This window comes from Serinus canaria, chromosome 8, assembly GCF_022539315.1.
Source record: "Serinus canaria isolate serCan28SL12 chromosome 8, serCan2020, whole genome shotgun sequence".
Lineage (NCBI taxonomy): Eukaryota > Metazoa > Chordata > Aves > Passeriformes > Fringillidae > Serinus > Serinus canaria.
Window position 1 is genome coordinate 3,473,239 of NC_066322.1, and position 13,649 is coordinate 3,486,887.

The 13,649-nt window shown below is 43.0% G+C and overlaps 1 long non-coding RNA gene across 1 annotated transcript in view; it reads right to left on the reverse strand.

Moving 5' to 3' along the window:
• Positions 1–13,649, reverse strand: part of LOC108961806 (uncharacterized) — a 119,426-nt gene that overhangs the window by 28,032 nt on the left and 77,745 nt on the right. The window lies entirely within an intron of this gene.

The following is a 13,649-nucleotide window of genomic DNA, read 5'->3' on the forward strand; positions in this document are numbered from 1 at the left end:
TCCATCAGTGGATGTAGTAGAGAACAGATTGTGATATATTTTTATAATAAGGAACAAGAAAGACCCCACAGCTCTGATGGAAATCCAAGTACACCCCACCAACAGAAAACTCCCACTGATGAACCTGTTCCAAAATGGAGCTCAGCCCTAGATCTCCCCAGACACTCATTGTGAAATTATAATGAACACCCTTTTTGCAGCATCAGTGACTCCTGCAACCTCTTCCCCCTTCTCCCTTTTTATAAATGCATCACATCCTAAATTCCACAACAGATGTTCTTTACAAGGCTAGAATAATTTACAATGAGTGTTGTGTGGGTAGGAACTCAGGCTTTTCAAAATCCCTGTGTTTGCAGTGGTCACATCTCGCCTGCAGCACTCACGGTCAAACTCAGTGAAAATTCCTGAGATCCTCTAACCTACATTTGGGAACTTTCCCAAACAGAAGTGGATTTGACAAGCCAGCAAGTAGAGAGAGAGAATTCTTACAATTCAAAAGTCAATAGAAATATTTAAATCTCCACAGCAAAATTCAATTTTGGTGCCTGTTATTTCCCATCTCAGTTTTGTGCTGTGGCTCAGCACGGTTTTCACTCAGGGAGCAGATCCTTTTGACTCACCAGATTGAAGATAACCTTGCCAAAGCTTCTTCTTTCAAGAAGCTGCCCACTGAATTCACAGGGGGATGAAAGGAAAGTTGCAGCTCTAACAGCAACATCACCTGACAAAGTCTTTGGCATTTTATACCTAAAAAAAAAATCTTTCCTGCAACTTCTCTTAGTGTTTTCAACAGCTGGATGTTTTACTGTATTCATAGGCAGGTCCAAATATAAATAGTAGTTTCTCTACTGACCCACATACTTGGCCTATATTCAGAGTCTTGTAAGATGTTTCCATTAGCTGCAGAATAGTGTCAGGTCTTTCTCTAGTGAAATTTTATTTATGAGGTCTTCTTTCCCAGCACAAAACAGGACTAGATCAGCTGGAGTCAGGCTCCTTGCTCACAGCTGGAAGCTTGTTTTCTTTGTATCCTCCATGGACATGTACCTTTATCCTCAGTATCTTTCATGGCTGCATTTTGAGATGTAATTTCCAGTGCTATGTGAAGAAAGGAGACTGAAAGAGAGGATAAGCCATATCTGGGGGGAGGACTGAGAAAATAAAGTCAAGGAAGGAAGCTAGTGGAAGCTGAGGCACATGGCCCCACAATTACTATTTTAAAAATATTTTATAACTACATTTACAATACTCTTAACTCATCTGGCCTGTGAAAACTCCACTCCAGAGAATCCAGACTAACTGAATTAAACCTAACTACAAAACCCATGGCTCAAATCCTCTGGCCTTTGTCTGGGGAAGTCTTTCATTGGAGCTTTCAGCTGGAAAGAGACTGCAGGAATTGGTGGCTGTGGAGCATGCAGTTACAATAAATATATAATTCATCATGGAGGGGTTGGTTAAAACCGTTAGGAATAAAATAAATGTTCTTCTTTCCCATTGAAAAGAGATGTCAGTTTTTCTCTTACCATTACTAAAAGAGCCAGCCAGGGAGAATAAAGGCTTATTGCAAGGGAAAGCATATAGAGCCCTTTTATGAACTCTGGCTGCAGCCCTCCTCTTTGTGAGACTCTTTGTTTCAGTTTGTTTTTCAGCAGCTGTATCTGATCTGTATCTCGCACACTTTCATCCTGTGACAAAACACAGCTGCAAAGTGACTGCAAGTTTCTCATCTGTCCATCTCTGTGCATTCTCACAGATGGGACAGGTATGAGAAGCAGCAAACCCAGTTTTGGGGTGTTTCATCTGATAAATAATGGTGCAGTGAGTCAGAGGGCTGGCTATCTCTTGGCTCATCTTTCTTGGAAGGATCAGTGATAGCACTGTATCACCCAAGATGCTGAAGTTCACCAGTATGAAGTGCAGGCAATTACTGGCATCACGGAGTGCCTGGAGTTGCCATCCCTTAAACAGGGTTTTTAAGGACAGAAATGTTTTGTTTTCAAATGCAGGATAGGAAAACCAATCACCACATGCTTACCCTCCCACTCTGAAAAATCTTCAACATTCAAATACGAGTGGCAAGAGCACAACCAATGCATAACAGCCTCAAGCATCTCCCTGCCTGATTTTTGATGACTTTATGACAGGGTCCCCTTGTATAAAATGTGCACGGTAATGTTTGGTTTAGACAAAACTGCCTTGAGAGAAGATTGTTGATTTTCCACAGGCAGGGTTGCAGTGAATTCAGTGCATTTTGGACACCAAAGAAGAGCCATGGATATCTCATAACTTCTAGATTTGCCATCTCCCCCCAAGTATTCCCTCTCCTGAAGTTTCCTAGTTTTTCAAAGCACATTCTCTGTAATGGGCTGCTCACCACAGATGGGTTCCTCTATTCCAACCCTGCAAAAAGACCACCAGGAGCACCCACTTCCCAAACATTCCCATGGAGCCCTGTCCTTCCTGACCTATTGCTCCTGAAGAATCCCACAGTTGCCAATTGTGATTTACAGAGAGGGGTAAGACACACTAATGACTGCAGCTCTTACCACTAATTACCACTTACTCAGACACTAATGGACTTTGTTGGCCAATGCAAGTCAATGTAAAAGCCTTTGCAATTTGAAAAGATTGGTTCTAAGTTATTAAACACTGTGGATCTCAGGCACTGGTAATGGTTCACATGTCCACATTTCTCTCCACAGTTGGAAAAAGGAATGTACAGCAACAGCACCTGCAGTGCCTGAGTGGCCACGTTTGACCTGGGCTGCACCTACAGCTTTTAGTGCTCTCCTTACTTTGAGTTTGCATGCAATCAGCAAAATGATCAGAAAACCTCCAAAATCATCAGGGGACACCTTCCACTTGGAGCTGGACTTCCTGTCCAACCTGACCCTGGACACTTTCAGGGATGAGCCAGCCACAGCTTCTCTGGGCACCCTGTGCCAGGGCCTCCCCAATGTCCCATCCAACCCTCTCACTGGGAAGCCATTCCCCCCTGTCCTGCCACTACAAAGTCTTTGCAAATACACTCTCTTCGTCTTTCTTGTAGACTTTTCTTGTAATTAGAGAGAAAAGAAAAATAATCAAATATTTTGCAGGATGGAAACTCTGAGTTATTTTTAGTGAAAGGATCAAAAGCAGTTCATTAAGAAGTTCTGTCTGATAATGTCAAACCATTCATATCTATAATTAATCTTTAATAATGTAGTAATTTTTAGAATCTGAAAAGAGTTGAATTCTGAAACATGGAGTCAAAATGAAAGTTGCTTTCTCAATCTCAAGTAGTATCAGTGTTTCCGTTGAAAACTTCATCAAGACCAACTTCCCCCAAAGTTCTGATTTTGGTGCCAAACCAGCATTTTCAAGAAGAAATTTATTCTGTTAAAATTAAAAATAAATTTAAAAACCCCAACAAACCAAACCAAACAAAACCCTCAAAACATGAAACCTGGCTGCCTGGCAGCCTCCACCTCTCTAAAAATAACTGAGCTAGTGAAATCCACCCACCTTCCCTCTCCATCACAAAGACAACCTCTCACAGTTTGATTACAAACCTCAGGGCACGCTGTGGTTTCGCTTCCAGCCGCAGGTCCTGGAGTCGGGCTGGTTACAGGAACACCCCATGACTTCCTACATGGGACAGGATTTTCTCAGAAAGAATTGGCCCAGACTGCAATGCCAGTAGATCTGTCTTGGCAAGTGGCTATGATGGATATTGTAGTGCAGAATAATCTCGTTCCCCACATGGACAGGTTCAAGGTGGAAGCCCAATCCCATCACACATCTGGCAGCCCAGCTGCTGCTCAGAGGGATGAATTTCCCACTCTCTGGATGGAGGCAGCTGTGCCAGCAGGGCTTTCCAGTGAACATCATCACAGCCATTCAAGTGAGCAAAGGCTTTTCTCACTTTCAGGACTGTACCTAAGAACATTTTGGGATCTGAGCTCTGAATTTTTCATTTGTGGGGCTGAGAGAATGCACTAGTTTAATTAAGAACTGAATGAACTCAAAGTAATAAAGGAGAACCATTTCCAGAAACTGATTTTAATACTCTTTAAGAAATCGTTAATTATGTATTTAACTTTTTACTTACTGAACACTTCTTTCCAATCCTACACACAAATCCCATATTCCTCCACATTTGGGCAGCCTGGTCTAGTAGCAGGTGGCGCTGCCCATGGCATGGGGTTGGAACTGGACAAGCTTTAAGGCCCCTTCCAACCCAAACCATTCAGGGATTCCATGACTTAGAGCTGTGCAAAACCTTCAGAATTCTGATTTGGTAGCTGATACTTCCATTTTGCACCCGCTTTCCATGAGTGTGAATGACTTTAGAAAGAGGGAAAGCAGGGAGGAAAGGGAAACCCATGATCCACAGCAGGACAAGGAAGACAAGAGCAGACCCGTTTTTCTCAGCTGCTGTGCATTTACAGGCAGGAGGTCCAGGGATGGAGAGAAATCAGGTACCCACTCTGGTGAAAACAGAGGTGTTTCCGGGTCACTAAAAATTCCAGAATTATTCCACATTTTCTCCAGTCCTCTTTTCCACTGCAAAGACCAAAACCTGCCCCGTCAGATGCCAACCAAGCTGTTACTTGTTTTGTTTTGCAGGTTGCTAAGGAACAGGGCTGTTTTTGCTTACTTGCCTCCCTTGGGCTATTTCACAACACTTTGTAATATACGCTGCTCTTTTTTGCTGCACATCTGGTTTTGATTTCAGGTTTCAGAACCCCCTCTGAAAACTGAGATATTAGTTTTTCATATCTATCATCTAGACAAAGTGCATCAGCCTGTCAAACTGAGTGCACCGGTGAGACACATTTAACCCTCTCAAGTTACCCTCCCAAAAGCTGTTTCCATTTGTTCTAGAGTTCAGACGGTGGAAGTAGCTCAAGTATTTTGTCTGATTTGCTGTGTGAAATTAGCTACAACCACCATTAAATTTTAGGTATGAAATAAAAACTACCCATTCCTTCAAAACGTGCCATTGGATAGGAAACCCTCCTGCCTCACAAATGCTAACAAAGGGAGAGCCGTGCCGTGGATTAATTGCTCACCACCCCGTTAGATGCTCAACAGCTTCTCCCAAAGCTCCTAATCTTTCATTTTCCTTGGAAGCAGCTACTCCCAGAAAGCAGCTAACCAGCACGGAGAGGGCTTCTCCTGTGTCTCTGGAAAATGGCATTGTGGCATGGCAGAACAGCCCAGTTTGTCCTTTGGGGCAGCAGCAAACACGTCCCTCAGCCCCAGCACTGGAGCTGGCCACAGGATCACGGAGTCACTGAGGTTGGGAAAGCTCTCTAAGATCATCAAGTCCAACCATTAAAAACCATGTCCCCAAGTGCCATATCCCCATGTTTTTTGAACGTTTCCAGGGATGCTGATTCTACCATGGCCCTGGGCAGCCTGTTCCAATGCCTAACCACACTAAAAGTGAAGAAACTTTGTAATACCCAATCTAAACCTCCCCTGATGCAACTTGAGGCCACTTTCTCAACCATGTACAAACAAAGTGATGGGAATAATATGTATTCCTGCTCTGCTGCTACCCCTAAACCAAGTGCTCTTGACCTAAGGCCTCTCCCAAAGCCTTTCTCCACACTCTCCAAGCAAAGCTCTGACAGAGAGGGGGTGGGCAGAGCTAACAGTGTTCCTTTAGTCTTCGCCCATCTGGTCCCAGCGTCATTTAAAGTTGCAATTAAAATTTATATCACTAGGCTAAGGTCACTGGGAAAACTTCTGCCAAGAACTACATACATTTGACACCCTGCAGAGAAAAGAAACTGCCTCTGCTTTATCCTGATGGTTTGCTTTTCCCGACACCCCGAGGATTTGTCTCTGTGCCGTTCTCAAGCCATTCTGATGACTCTCTGGTCCTATAAAAATGTATATACCAGGGAATCCTCCTCTCTCAGCAGGACACAGGGTCCAGCATGTCCCACAGCCCTGGAGCAGGACCAAGGTGATTCACTCTCTGGCCCTGCAGGCTCTGGCCCCTGGTCCTGCCCAGCAGTGCCAGGGAAGTCCTGTAGTGCAGCAGGTTTGAACGACACAAGTTTTTCTAAGAATCACCAAATTTATTTGGGATTATTTCTTAAAAAAATATCAGCCAGGAAAGGCAGGTCTGGCACCTGCACTTTGTGCTGGATGAACACAAATCCCCGGACTGCTGGGGCTATGAGGGCAGGATTTCCAGGTGGGAAGAGTGAGGTCTTCCACAGGGCATCCGCGTTCCTCAGTACCAGACCAACCCTAAATCCACAACCTTCATCTTCAAAACTTTAGGTGAATATAAAATTTGAAGTCTGATTTTCACTCTTCTCCTGAGACACATTCCAGCAGTGTTAAACACTCCCTCTGAAAAAGTAACTGATGCCATAATGGTTCATACCAGTAAAAAATAAACTTGGAGACCCCCATATTTTTGTCTCACAGACAGACTGCCCTTTCCTAAACAGGAGGATGATACCAGAGGACCACTCCACTATGGAGGGGATGTAGGTTTATAAGACTGCACAGGTGCCAAATGTTGTAAATTTTAGAGACCTGCTGAGCTCAGGACACGATGCCAATGGCTGCACCTGAAGGAGGAGTCCCAGTGCTGCCCAGCTTCCTTCCTGAAGGGTGCTGAATGCAGCTCAGCAGCCAAAGGGAGATGCCTGAAGGACTGCTGGGCAGTGTGACGCTGGATTTTCCCTTCCCCACCTTCTCCTGGACACAGCAGAATTCAGCCAAGCATGGAGCTCCATGTGGTAAACCCAGGGCCTGGCAGGCAGTCCCCCTCCTGTTTAGGACTCTCAGGAGTGGGCCAGGGCTAATTGCTACAGGGTCCCTGTGATCCACAACCACAGACACTGGGATCCTGAAGTGCAGCAGAGGCTGAGAGTGCATGGGACAAAAAGCCCCTAAAGGATAAAGCACAGTTGGTGTCGTCATTATCCTGTCACAGCTTCTCAGCTGCTCTGGGGGCACAAATTGAAACAAAGGTATTACATGTGGTAAGCCACATCTTTCCATCTCTTTTCTTCAATTCTAAACCAACCCAATGCTTGGAGCCCTCATATCCAATTGCTCCCCACACCCCTCATCCCTTTGGTGTGGTCAGGCTTTCCCCTCCCGCCAGGCCAGCCTGGAACACTCAGGCAGTTCCCTCCACCCAGTGAGGGTCCTGCCCAAAAGCCGTTCTGTGGCGTGAGCTCACCGTGACCTTTCAGCAGAGCACAGCCCTGAGTCCCTCCCGTGTTTGGACAGGCTGCTGGAGCCTCCTCTGCAGCCCGGGTGCTTCATATGTAACACTTAATCCTTCTTCCCACCAGGCACAGGCTGGGCTCGGGGCTCCCTTCAAGCCAGTGGCTCATCCTGATGGATGGGTGGCAGGGCAGGAGAGGGTTAAGAATATCATGGAGCAGTGGGGGCATAGGAGAGCTTAATCTGGAAGCAGTTTAAGTAACCTAAGGAGAATCTGATACAGACCAAATACACACAAGTACAGATGCATTTAATAGAAGCCTCTCTCTGCTCAAGATCTACAGCTGAGGCTCCTGCAGCAAAATGTGCTCTTCGGAACATCCCGTGCTCCAACCACCATGGCTATGGGAGGGATTGGAGCCAGTATTATGTGCTGGTGCTCTGAAGGACTCAATGTTCACTTCAGACACACGTTTGGGGGATGTATATTTATGCACAGATTTTGGGATGCGGCACATCCCACTGCGAACTTGGACAGCAGCTTGCTCTTCCATCTAAGAATTCCTCTCTTAAGAAATCCCAGTGTTGTGTAAATAAGGGCACAGCCAGGGCTGTTCCAGCAGCAGCTGAGCCAGGTTAGGACGTTTTCACCTCCAGCCTGCCCACAGCTGTGTATCCACTGCCCCCCATTAGGGGTTACCACCCTTTTCCATGAGCCTCATAACCACATCTGCGGACACTCCCAAATCTGGCTCTGTCAGAGGGATCCAGCTTAGCTTAAGTACTTTTTACTTGGTTATTTGTTTGGGCTTTTTTTTCTTTCTTTTTTTTTTTTAAGCGAGCTCATCTTGAGATTGATAGTTTCTTGACTCAGTTCAGCTGCAACTAGAACAGCATTTCTGACCACACTCCAATAAAACTCTTGCAAAATTGCATCTGTCAGTCTCTTCAGTAAAAGCCTGTAAGAGTGTTCTAAAGATAATATACTTAATATTATTTTGTGTGCTGCCTCAGTGTTTACTTGCTAGTATTGGAGATTTAAATGCCTCATGGTGGACGGATCACTTTTGTATGCAGCAGTCTTTGTTCTCCACCACTTTATTTAAGATAATGAACACTCTGAAGAAACCATCACCAAAAAGCAGCAAACCCAAAACCTCCAGTGCGTTCCTCTTCCAGAGCATTTATGTTTTCCCTTAGGTGCAAGAATCCAGTAAGTCACTGGGGAACTTGATCAGAGACTCTTGATGCATTTACACTCTTTGTATTATTACTCTATTTCATTTTCAGCTCTTGGCACATGGGTCTGAGGAGGGCTGTGCAGCCAGGGCCTCTTGTGGCTGTGCCAGGAGGCAGGAAAGATAGTTTGGGGAGACACAAATATTTGCTTCGCTGACCTCTGTGTTTGGCTCCCAAGTAGGTTTGATTTGTATTCTGGGCCGTGCTTGTGCTCTCAGGGAACACACAAATCTCAGGCCAGTTGTATGAGATGGGAGTACAAAGAGGAGCCCAGCTCAGGCTCTGACATTTAGCAAGCCAAGAGGTTTGAAAATGGAGCCAAGTCCATTGCCTGGCTTGGCTGTACAAACCAAAACACAGGCCTCGCCACTGGAATTGATTATAGACACATGAAAAGAAAATACATAAAATGATACATAAGGTTCTTGTAACCTCCATCAGCTGATGCCAGAATACTCTCTTGGCTTGGTCCTGCCCTGGCTCGATAGCACAGTGAGTGCAGAGCTCAGCTGAGGCCATGCTCAAGTTTTCATCAGATTAACTCTTCAGCCTGGGTCACAGCAGCCCTCGTGCCTGCTCCCAGATCTGAGCCCTCCCTCCAGCCCCAGGAAAGGAGGAGCTGAGTGTGTGAGTGCAGGATTTACAGCCCTTCAGCTGCTGAAAAAGGTGCTATAGCTGCCCACAAGAGAAAAAGAAATTGAATTAAAGGAGATTAGTAATCTATACAACAAAGTAGCCAGAAGGCTGTTTATGCTAAATGGAAAATACTCCAAGGGCCAGCCCCACATAAAGTGTATTCTTCCTCTGCTGCAGACCCTCAACACAAACTGAGGGCTTTGGCTGGCATTTCTTAGCTTAATTACAGCTCATAATTTAGCTAGGAAGCTTAACCCATACAGACCAGTCCACTGATTTAAACAAAATCCAGTAGGCACTAAAGTGTTTTGTTTCTTGGAAGAGTGAGAGTTATTAACAGCATTCTTTCAAATGCAAAGATTTGTGCCCTTCTGTAGAGTCTCACTGTTCTCCAGAAAGACACTTTTTTCTCAGTTTGAAGTATTTGATATGATTAATGTGACACTTTCAGGAAGGGCTCAAAAGCAGACATAATTTCACTGCAATACGAGTGACACTCAACACTTCCCTGGAAATGGGCAGAACTAAGATGATGCTAAGCATTTTCCAGTAACCCTTGTGCATGTTGTTCAGTGGTCTCTGAACTGACCACTGAAGGGATTGTCTGAAAAATGAATTAAGCTTTTATCCTAAAACCTCAAAAACTGAGTGACCACAACTAATTTCCTTGTGGACAAGCACCTTTCACTTCTGAAACACCAAACCCAAGGGCTTGAAGCAAATAAAACATTCCTGGAAAAGGGCAATGAGATGATACTTAGGGTCCCTTCCAACCAAATCATTTTGTGATCCTCTGAATACTGGAGTTCAATATTCAGGAATATCATATCTCCTAAGGAATGAGTAATTTACTAAACTACTAATATAGTTGTTCCTATAGCAATTTCCCTTAAGATTTCAGAAATTTCTGTGTTCTGATAACAGAAGTCAGGAGTTCAACAGCACACTCAATTCTCCCAATTTAACTTGAGGATTAGTATTTTCTAACTCAAAAACATCTCATTTGAAAGTGTTTTTGCTTTATAATAAACAGATAATAAACAGATTCTTGGTTTCCTACAATAAAAAGAGAAAAAGACTGTAAACTTCAAACTTCTAAAAGGGCACATGGGACTATTCTCTAATTTTACTCTTTGGCTGTGGAATCTATACTCATTAAAAGTGAAAAGCTGAGCTCTGATTACTATTTGTGCTTTAAAAGATTGCATTTCTACCCCAAATGAAAGGCAAAATGGGCTGGTGTGCTTTCACTTTTTGGTTTTAGACTTTTTTTCCCCTTCTTTTTGCAATATGGCACCATAGAGTGCAAAGAAACAAACAACTAATGTAACACTCTTTTAAAAAAAATCTTTCTGAAAGGAAATACTTGTATTTAAAGATGTAAGATATTGAAAACATTTTACAGACTATGAATTTTAGCTACTAAGTGATAGAAAGGGTCATGAAATGGCCCAACTCTTTCCTTGCTATGAATCATCCCAATGTGCTGATGATCCAAATATGTAATTCTTCCCTCTTCTGCTATATTTTTCTAAAGAAGCATAATAGATAAATACTAAAAATAATATAATTGAGTTGCAGACATAGATGGAGATTGGATTCCTGACAGCTAGCATGAGATAGACAATAATCTAACCTGATGGGAGAGGGCAAGGAACAAGAAAATGTTTCCATCTCCTCATTTTACTCTTGGAAATGGAAATATGACATTGCATGAAGGTCATCTTTTGGAAGATGCTGAGCTTCTGTACATTCTGTTGTTGTACTATAATAACAAGCACTCTGAGAGCCTGAAAACTAGGATTTTATTTGAGGCTAGGGAAGGGGTGGCAAAGGCAGGACCCACATCCCAGGCTGATCCTGCTGGGGATGTGCAGCATCTCCCTGATGCAGCTGCAGCCCTGCCCAGGCTGGGCACACCCTGCTCCCCATGGGCTCTGCCAAATCCTAAATGTCGAGCTGGCTGCTCTCAGCAGAGCCCAAGCAAGCCTTGTGCAAATCAACAGCACATGGAGGAGTTTTCCCCACGTTCCCCATGGCTTTGGCTGCAGAGTTCAGAACATCTCACACTTTCAAGGGTGTTTGGGAGCTCTGCTTTCTGCTACAGCTTGGAAAAAAAAAACCCTTAATTATTATTTCATTAAAACTGGTATTTCAAAACTTGTTTTCATTCCTAAAGCAGAGCCATAATGATCCAGCCAACACTCTGAATGCAAACATACTTAACATAAAATAGTTTCTAGAACAAGCCATTAATTTCAAGGCTTCCTGGTAATATATATTGCTGTTAAAGCAAATATTTTTCCATAGGTTTTGAGTCTGTTATCAGGGTTGCAATAAATTCTGCTATTCCCACATAAAGTCATTAAAAATAGAAAGGAATTATGTGTCAACTAAATTATTTCCGTTGGATCAAATGAATGAATCTTATCCTTATTTTCCAATCTTAATTCTAAACATTTCTGGAAGGAACTGAAAAATATGCAAATAGGAACAATCACTTGAAATAAAAATATGCAGGGCACATTCTGAAAATATTGACATGAAGTGATTGACATTATCAGAGGATCTCTTTGCCTCGAGAGCTCTCGATGAAATTAAATTGTTTCTGACAAGTTCCTGAAAAAATGTTTTGTTCAAATGAAACCATATTTTCAAAGAAAAGCATTTTGGAGACAAATTGTGTTTCCCCTCTTTAGTGCAGGGTCCCTCACGACTGAGGAACACAGGGGAGCTATTTGCCCTGATGGGACTTTCAGTCTGAATTTGCCTATTTTTAGTGTCAGTTGGGATTTTGCTTGCTTTTTTTTGTTTGTTTGTTTTCTCTCACTATGAGTAATTTGTGCTGTAGATTGATGTTGCTGCTGTTTGTAAACAGTGGGTAATGAACTGTTCCTAAAAGCTAGAACGGGTTTTACCAGAAGGGAGGTCAGCCTTTCCTTCAGTTTTTCTTTCTCCTGTTCCCTTTGTGTTGAGCTACACACTCAATTCCATGTATTCCTGTAAATGCAAAAGCAGAATAAATGTGGCAACCACAACACTTTCAGCTGCCCCACCTCATTCTCACCCCAGAGGTTTCTAAACTGCTCCTCAGCCAACTTCTGCAGATATGCACGAGCAGCAAACCACGGCTGCCTCCAGGCCATGTCTTGTCTCCACACTCATTTGCAGCATTTTTCTTGGGACAAGTCCCATGGGATGGATTTGGAGGCTGTTATTTATTTTTGCAACATGGCTGTGCTGAAATGGGGAAAATTCAAAATAGGACACAAGCAATGGAAACAGAAATGAAAAGACAAATGAGTTTCACACGCAGACACTTTCTAAATTGGGGTGTCCAACCCCCTCAGCCTGAGGGTCGGGGGTAATTTTGGGTACTCTTGTGGATCCTGTGGATTAAGCTGTCTATGTGAGTAAAACATCTGGCTGGATGCAGCTGGATTTCAACTTACAGCTCTACTTTAAATATTTCCCTCTCCTCCAAGACAAAAGGATGGGAGAGGCTTTGTACTACTTCCAGAAGATCAGCTGTGCTGCGTGTTGAGGCTCTCTCCTGCTGTTTCAGCAGTTCAGGCCAGAAACTGGAAGTGAAAAGGCATTTTGCTGGAAGAACCCACAATCAAGAAGTGTGGGGCCAGGTTGCAAAACCAGGAAAACAATCAGAGGGAAGTAGGTGACCAAAAAGGAGGAAGAAGATGTTTCTAAATAATGCCTGTATTTGTCTGGCTGGGCAGCAGATTTACCAGCTGGCCAATGCAATGAAAGGAATTCTGCATTTTAACCCTTTTTCTCACAGTAATGTATGGAAGCATCTCCTGTTGGAGTCATTGGTCACTTCTTCTCTCCCCAAAGGTATCCATAAGAATGGTGTGGATTTCAGCTGGTAAATTTTTGGCCTATAAAGGAGAGGGCTGAAGAAATGCAATATTATTTCATAAGAGTTTCTCAATAACAAGATTTTTGATCTTCTTAACATTATCCAGAAATAAAACACATATTTTCTGCTCAGCTGAACCCAGCTGGCTGTGTGGAAAACATTTCAAAATCTGCCACAAATCTTTGGGGTTTTTTTCCTGATGTCTGTTAATTTAGTTAAAACAAATCAATTAAATGTCCTAATTACAACTGAAATATATAATTACATTGTGCACTCAGTTCAGTGCATGCTAATGAAGCAATCACCACCTTCTTATTAGTCACTCTGGAAAACTAAACCCAAGTGAGAGCTGAGAAATGTTTTCTTGTATCTTCAAATTAGGCACTTGGTCCATTGTTTGCTTGTTTTGAAACTTGAAAGTTGAGTAAAACAGGCAGAAGAAGATACAGAATCATTATATTCAATTTGTTTTTTCCTTATAGCAAGAATTCAAGAAAAATTATCATCCCCTATTGTGGATCAACTCAGAAATTAGAGACTATTTTTAACATACATGTTAGTATCTTGTTAAAAAGTTTTAGCAAATTAGTATAAAATTTTAAAGGCATTATACAGCTCTTTTAAAATTACTTTTCTATCATGTCTGACTCTGGATAAGCTCCTGAACAGGTAGGGCATGATTTTAAAATATTGGGAAAATAATCTG